Raw genomic sequence first — 8,282 nt, 5'->3', positions numbered from 1 at the left:
GGAAGGGACAGGCAGATGGAGTCATATGTTACTGGAGCTTTGATGAACAGATGTAGGAAATAGACCAAGGAATAAGAAAAAAGTTGATATTGAAAAGTGCTTGTTGAAGTCTGTAAATGTGCATTAAAATGTGGCAGTAAAAATAGACACAGTGAAGTTTGGGAACTGGGGTCTAAATCCTGGAGTCCCCAGAATCATACAGAACCTTGGTTAGGGGAGTAATTTTGTAAAAAAGCAAGAAGAGGCAGTGACAAGGCAGAATATAATTAAAAGTATTGCTGTGTCATTTTCTAGTTTTGTAATTTTGTCATATTTTTCAAACTCTGTTGATCATTTATTGAACTGGTAAATAAACTATAATCAGCAGGGTTATTATAAGGGTTAAAAAAGGAAATTTATGTATATCTGTAAGCACAACATCACAATTAATACAAAGTTACCCTTTTTATTTTTCCTGGACTTCATGTACAAATGGGTCAGTAAATTTTTTGAAGTTTATGACACATAATTATCATTTGTACATAAAATATATTTAATTTTTTTTATTTTTAGCAGGGAAATAATACATGCATGTTTTCCCCCATCTCAAACACATGCATTCATATAAACATATCCATCTATATACCTACATATATATGAATATACACATGGACATCAGTATTTCTCAGCAAATATGTATCATGATAATCAGAGATATTGCAACTCACAAAGACTAACATAAACCATGATTGCAAGAATTTTAGATACCACCTTAGTAAAATACCAGATTGAGCTGCTACATTTCTCTCAGCCCTAAGTCATTTTGTATTTTCTGAGCATCTTAGAGGATTGTGACTGTATACACAGGACAGAAACACTATGACCCAGGGTACTGCTGCGAATTTCTGATGCAGTGGATTTTAAGGGCTAGATCAGCAGGATGGGAGTGTTGACCCTCCAAGTGAAATAAATTCCTGAATTCATTATCCCCATCCTAAAACAGATTTTTTTCTTTTTCTTTTTTTTTTTTTTTTTTTGATACAGAGTCTTGCTCTGTCGCCCTGGCTGGAGTGCAGTGTTAGGATCTCGGCTCACTGTAATTGCCTCCTGGGTTCAAGCGATTCTCCTGCTTCAGCCTCCTGAGTAGCTGGGATTACAGGCAAGCACCACCATGCCCAGCTAATTTGTGTATTTTTAGTACAAATGGGGTTTCACCATTTTGGCCAGGCTGGTCTCGAACTCCTGACCTCAGGTGATCCATCTGCCTTGGCCTGCCAAAGTGCTGGGATTACAGGCAAGAGCAACTGCACTTGACCCTAAAACAGATTCTTACTTGATTGATTTCCAAGTTCCAAGGGGAAATACAAAAGTCGAAATTGAGAGAAAGTAAAAGTGGAGTAAGGCTTCAGAAGGCTGTGATTGGTGTTGGAGAAACATTGCTAGGGCATAAAGCTGGGATAATAAAATCTGAGAAATCCCACAGTGTTTATCTACAGGTGGAAATCATATTCCACATGTGGGCGGAGTCAGGGATCCCTGTGTTTTAAAATCAGTGAGGGAACTGAATATCTGGACTTGTGTCAATTAACATACAAAACTCAGTGCTTTTGATGTTCTCGTTCACAAGATATCTGTGTTCCTTCTTTGTCAGAAACCATAGTCATAGGCTTCCTAATTTTGACCATGGGAAAAGAGGAGAGGCCTCTGTGTGTTTGTGTCTGTTGGTCAGGCTGTGGTGCAGGTGGTGTCACACTTCAGTGAAGGTCTGGCTTTTCATCACAGGTTGGTCTGAAAATTGTGTACAAGGCTGGTGTCTCACGTGTTCTTTCTCCAACCTCAGCTTTTCTTAGTGCCTGAAGTGTCTGCAAGTGGAAATCCAGAAGAAGACAGAGAGAGACTGAGTTCTTGACAATGCATTCACTAGTGAGTAGGGGATGCCTCTTTCTGCTGAAATGACACCCATATTGCTGGCAAATGGGCAGTTTTCTGCAGTTTGCATGGGTGTTTCATTTTTATTCTTTTTGTTTGTTTGTTTTCATGATGCAAAATCCATCCAGCCTGGGTGTTCCAAATGCAATCAGGAGACTTTCAGGTATCTGGCCTCCAATTAAGTTTTCTCAGGACTCTAGGTTGGGTATCATGTGTCAAAGATTCCTAAATTATCAATATAATTTCTAATATTACACTACTTTATTCCAGCCCCTATTCAGGCTATTTACAAAAAAAGACATGAGAGGTCTCATTTATGTATTTCTTTTTCTTCTATCCATCCTATAACCTCATAGGGAAATAATTGACCCATTAACTGTACCGTTGGCTGAAATAGACTTAGGATTGTGATGAATGCAGGCAATAGAGATGCGTGAAGAGCAGAAGATCACAGCCCAATAATGAGGCTGATGTTCTAGCAGCTGAGTTCAATAAATCCCGTGTGATAGGCCTTGGGCAAGAGCTGCACAGTGCTGAGGAAAAAGGAGAGTTTGATAAAATATATTTGTGCTTTTAAAAACTTTGCAAAAGGACAACTAAAGAAGTCATTATTATTCTTATCCCCATTCATTTTACCTTTTGATAATTAACCTTTTCACCTTCTGGTAACTGAAAGTAACATATAAGAAATACAATTACTTAATTATGGTTGCACACTCAGGAGAAGGAATATAGTAGATAGAGTACAATTTAGGGTTCTGTGGAAATGCTTCATAAGGGCTGGTTAGAAAAAAGCAAAACAGTAAAGAGGCCTTTTTATCCTTGAACAAGCCAAGTGACAAGGTAAAGTTAAAAGAGAGGCAGTGATAACTGATGTTTGGATTGCCTTGAGAACAGGAAGCTTCATATCACAGGAATCATCAGACTAAGACTTCCTCAGTATAGCAGCCTCAGCGGTCTTGTCTTGTGCTGCTCGACTGTCTTCAAGCCTTGTCATGAACACCTGAATTACATAACATTAGAGTGACTCTATGTATAAATTGAATCCTATATTCTGCGTAAAACTTGTTCAGTTCTGAAGAATGCTGGAGTCTGGTTCATTACTTTCTAACTTTTTAATGAATGAGGGACCAATGACATGTATTTAATAAATATTTGCTAGATAGGAAACATGTTTTCTATTACTTCGTTAGATTATTCAAAGCACATAATAGGTCTTTTAACCATTTGATTGGTGAGAAACCTGTGGTTTATGTAGAGAAATAATTTATTTAATCACGGTCATGTTTAAAAAGTAGTAAATCATGGTTATTTGCCTTGTGACTACTCTGTAATTTTCTTGAAATTCATGGTAAATTTGTTTTATTTATGAAGGTTCAAGCGAAAATTTTATACTCAGTTATGTACAGGTGATTAACACATTACTGAAAAATATCTGGGCTATATTATGCCACACTTCATGTGATATTTCTTCATAGTAAAGTTTAATGGATTAAGAGTGGGCACGTCTCTGTGAGTGAATCGGAAAGGCAGATACCAGCCTAGTATTGAGAATGAACTGGCTGGAACCTAAAACACTGGGTGTTCTGCATACCCAGCTCCTACCTATGTCATCTCAGCCTTCCTCCTCTGGACGTTAAAAGGGATTCTCTGTCCAAACTAAAGTGTCTGTGATGTTTTAGAAGAAAGTGACTTTTGAAGATGTAGCTATTGACTTCACCCAGGAAGAGTGGGCCATGATGGACACATCCAAGAGAAAGCTGTACAGAGATGTAATGCTGGAAAACAACAGTCACCTGGTGTCCCTCGGTGAGTCCCTCAACATTCACGTATGTATGTAGACACACATTGACTCATTCATTCAATAAGTGTTGGAACAGCTTCCCCATATCTAACTCTAATCTCTTCTCTGATTCTCTCACAGATCTTATCTGAAAAAGTTTGAGCTCTCTAAATCTGTCTGAAAGAAATATCTTTATTTTATTTTATTTTATTTTGTTTTATTTAGTTTGTCACTCAATTAGAATGTAATCTTGACAAGGATTTCATGATTTCCTTGGTACTCAGTGTCTAATACTCAGAACAGACCTGAGAACTTAATGAATATTTTCTTTTTTTTTTTTTTTTTTTGAAACAGAGTCTCGCTCTGCCGCCCAGGCTGGAGTGCAGTGGCGTGATCTTGGCTCACTGCAAGCTCCGCCTCCCGGGTTCACGCCATTCTCCTGCCTCAGCCTCCCGAGTAGCTGGGACTACAGGCGCCCGCCACCTCGCCCAGCTAGTTTTTTTGTATTTTTTAGTAGAGACGGGGTTTCACCGTGTCAACCAGGATGGTCTCGATCTCCTGACCTCGTGATCCGCCCGTCTCGGTCTCCCAAAGTGCTGGGATTACAGGCTTGAGCCACCGCGCCCGGCCTAATGAATATTTTCAATGTATTAAATTTAATATTTTCTAAATAACTCTTCTGCTTTAGTCGCTACGCTTAGGCTGAGACCAATTAGTGAAAACAATAGCAATATCTTTTCTGTATAGAACATCAATTATTTTTGTAAATCAAATTTTTTTTTTGTTCTGCATGAGAATAATAATAAACATACTGTGCAGAGGTTTAATTAATCTCTTTCTGAAAAGACTGTGTATTCTGCATTGTGTCTTGGAACTTAGGCATGGACTCAGCATTCATAGGTCCTGACTGTTTTGAATTTCCTTTTCCTGATGGACCTTTCATTTGGATTTATTTTCTAGTCTCATGTTGGGTCAAAAAAATCCTGGGGAGTTTTCTGTGTTCTAGGTCTTGTGGCCTGAGCTGACCTTCACTGTTTTATTCTTCCTTGATAGCCTGCCTTACAGTTGGTGATAATGCACATTTATTGACAGTGAACTCAAAACACATGTACTGTTTCCACTAACAGGGTACCAGATAAGCAAATCCTATATAACTTTGCAGCTGGAGGAAGGAAAAGAGCTCTGGCGGGAAGGAAGAGAATTTCTCCAAGGCCAGAATCTGCGTAAGCAACAGGGTCCTGTGCTCTAATAGGAGGAGGTGCTTTGTCAATGAATAATATCAGTCAAATATTAATTAGAGGTTTTATTAAATGAGTGGTAATTTCTAAAATGTAGGTTAAGCTACTGGAGCAGAATTCCTTAGATGGTATCATCATTTTTGTTCATATGTCAGATGCTACTCTTGTGTCCTCTTGCCTTTTCTTTTACTTTCAGGAAAAGGATAATTCATGTACTCGTTGGGGTTAAACTGTCACATGCTGACTCTTTTACTGATACCCCTGTGAAGACTATCCCTCTATTTACCTGCCTGATATCTCATGTCCATTTTAAATCTTTTCACATTTTAATTTTAAGACTCTTTTTAATTGCTGACGCTTTACCTTCTGTTCTATTGAAGTATTTTCTTCATTTGACACATTTGCCACATCTAAGTGTCAATTTTTGAAAAAAAGTAAACAGGCCTTGTGGTTTTTCAAACAATTTTATTACCATAATACCAAGGTAACAATTTATTTTTCAATTATTTCAGACAAGGAAAGTGCCCTTAAGAAAAAACACACGATAACCATGCATCCTATCAGAAAAGATGCATCCACCGGTATGACAATGGTGAGTTTTATAGCTCTGTACACCAGTCATCTAAGTTAAAGATCTGGTAATGGGTTAAGTTAGTAATGACGCACAGTCACCTGAGTGTAATTAGGCTGGCCCTAAGTGCTTTCTAAGCAAAAAAAAAAAAAATTTGATACTTTGAATTCAGTGAATAAAGTGACCTGTGTTGTAAACCATAACATGAGATCTTTAAAATAGAACAAGTGCATACACATTACTCATGCTCAGACTTTGAAAGATATTGATATCATCACAATTAATGGAATAACTCTGCAGTTGGGATCTTACAAAAGAGAAAATATCTGTGTCTGCAGAAGATAATGTGTACGCAAGTGTCAATCGAGAAAAATGACGAGACAAGTCTCAATCATTTTAGGAGATGTATTTGCCAGAGTTAAGGACATGCACCTGGGGAACAGGTGTATACCTTTCTCCAAAGATAATTTTCTCCAAATTTAAAGGGGGAAAGGGTGGGATATTGAGAAGTACACAATTTTCATGTAAAAGTTGGGTAGAAAAAAATAGTCATTCATGAATTTTTCTGGCTTAGTGAATCTGGATTTTTTTTCATAAGATGACATAAACAAATGAGGCAGAGGAATAATGCAGGAAAGCTGCATTTTATATAAGACAACATAGGCAAAATGGGGCAGGGAAACAATTGGATATGCATTTGTGTCTGGTGAACTGGGGATGACTGCGCCTGTAAAGACAAGCTATCAGTTTGCATTGTCATGGTGTAATTTTAACAGCTCATCAGGAATCTCCTTGTGGGCAAAATATGGGGGAGGCATGTAGCTTTTCATCTTGTAGCCATATTATTTAGGAACCAGAAGGGGGAGGCAGGTTTGTGTGACCCTGTTCCCAGCTTGATTTTTCCCTTTGGTTAAATGAGTTTGGGGTGCCAAAATTTAATTTCCTTTCACACAAGTAACATTGGAAACATTTCAACTGGGCTCTACCACTGAATGGTTGGTCTAGGATTCAAAGGTGGTGAAATGAATGTATAGATGTATGTCGGTAAATCATTAAGAGCTTTTAATCTTTGTCTCTAAAGGAGAACTCTCTCATTCTGGAGGATCCCTTTGAATGTAATGATTTGGGAGAAGATTGCACTCACAGTTCCACAATGACTCAGTGTTTGTTAACTCAGAGTGGAAAGAAACCCTACGTCAGCAAACAGTGTGGAAAATCCCTTAGTAATCAGTTGTCCCCTAAACCACATAAACAAATTCATACTAAAGGTAAATCATATCAATGTAATATATGTGAAAAGGCCTATACTAATTGCTTTCACCTTAGACGGCACAAGATGACTCACACTGGAGACAGGCCATATGCATGTCATCTATGTGGAAAATCCTTCACTCAGCGTTCTCACCTTAGAAGACATGAGAAAACTCACACGGGAGAGAGACCGTAGAAGTGTCATCAGTGTGGGAAAGGCTTTATTCAATCCTCTAACCTTCGAAGACATAAGAGAACTCACCTTGGATAAAAGTGTTATGAATGTGATAAAAGTGGGAAAGTCTTTAGTCAAAGCTCTGGCTTTAGAGGACACACAAGAATTCACACGGAAGAGAAACCACATGCTTGTCTTCTATGTGTGGAAAGCCTTTAGTCTATCTTCTGACCTTAGATGATATGAGAGAACATGCACTGGAGAAAAGCCATATGAATGCCATTTATGTGGGAAAGCCTTCAGTCAACGTACTAATCTTAAATAACATCAGAAAATTTACCCTGGAGAGAAACTTATAAATGTCTTCAGAACATATTCTGACTTTAGATGACATGGTGTCAGGAATGATGAACGTAAGGAATATGGAAGAGACTTCAGCTGTAGTGTAACATCTAAACATGCCAAAGGACCCACATTTTGAAGAATTACTATACCCAACATGGACGTAACTTCAGTTGCCTTTATTCTTCAGTCCACATCAATAAATTCATATGGAAGAGAAATTGTACGACATGTGTGTACCAAAGACGTGTTAGTGATCTGATCATAAATGACACGAGAGAGCTGAAACTGTCAACATGATAAACTAAAAGTCTTCAGCAACAGTTTTAATAATTTAAAACGTGTGGGACTTTCAGGTAGAGAATCTCTAGCTCTGTGTTCAGTGTGAAAATGTTTTTATGTGCAATTTGTTGTCAAATAACCTAAGAAAACTTTACTTGGATGAACCCTTTATTGGAATTTTCTGTGAATAAACATTCAGCCAAGCACTAGGCTTGATGTTCACAAGAAAACCCAGTGATAAAATGCTGCTAAAATGGAAAATAAGAAAGGAAATCCTTTATAAGCTAAATAAGAAGGGAAAGTCTTTCCAAGGGCAATGAATTCTCTTGGAATACCAAACACTTCTTACTGGAGAAGTTATGCCTTGAAAAATCATGAGAAATCCTTTCTTCACAGAGTAACGCTTGTTGCACATGTGAGATTTCACACTGGACAAAACACGGTTAGCATCTTGAAAGAGAAGATTCTTTAGTGGTAATTCATTTCTTAGTTGACATTAAATTTCTCACATTGAGGAGCTATCAAATTTGAAAATCACTGTGGAGAAACCTGATAGATTTCTCATCAGAAAAGTGAGTCAAGAAGGTGGACCTCTAGAAAAAACTCTTAACACATAGTTTAGCAAAATAATTAAGAAATTTGAGAAAATGTCTATTCATAAAAATGCAGCACATAAATGTATAATAGCAAAGTGACCTGGGCATAAATTGAATGCAGAATTATATAAGAAAT

General features: G+C 37.6%; 1 pseudogene; it reads left to right on the top strand.

Annotated features, from left to right (window-relative positions):
- Positions 1-1,890: 1,890 nt before the first annotated feature.
- On the top strand, positions 1,891-7,167 carry LOC139361644 (zinc finger protein 705A-like; annotated as a pseudogene).
- The last annotated feature ends 1,115 nt before the right edge of the window (positions 7,168-8,282 follow it).

This window comes from Macaca nemestrina, unplaced genomic scaffold, assembly GCF_043159975.1.
Source record: "Macaca nemestrina isolate mMacNem1 unplaced genomic scaffold, mMacNem.hap1 Scaffold_80, whole genome shotgun sequence".
Classification (NCBI taxonomy): Eukaryota; Metazoa; Chordata; class Mammalia; order Primates; family Cercopithecidae; genus Macaca; species Macaca nemestrina.
This window is presented reverse-complemented; position numbering and strand designations above follow the sequence as displayed.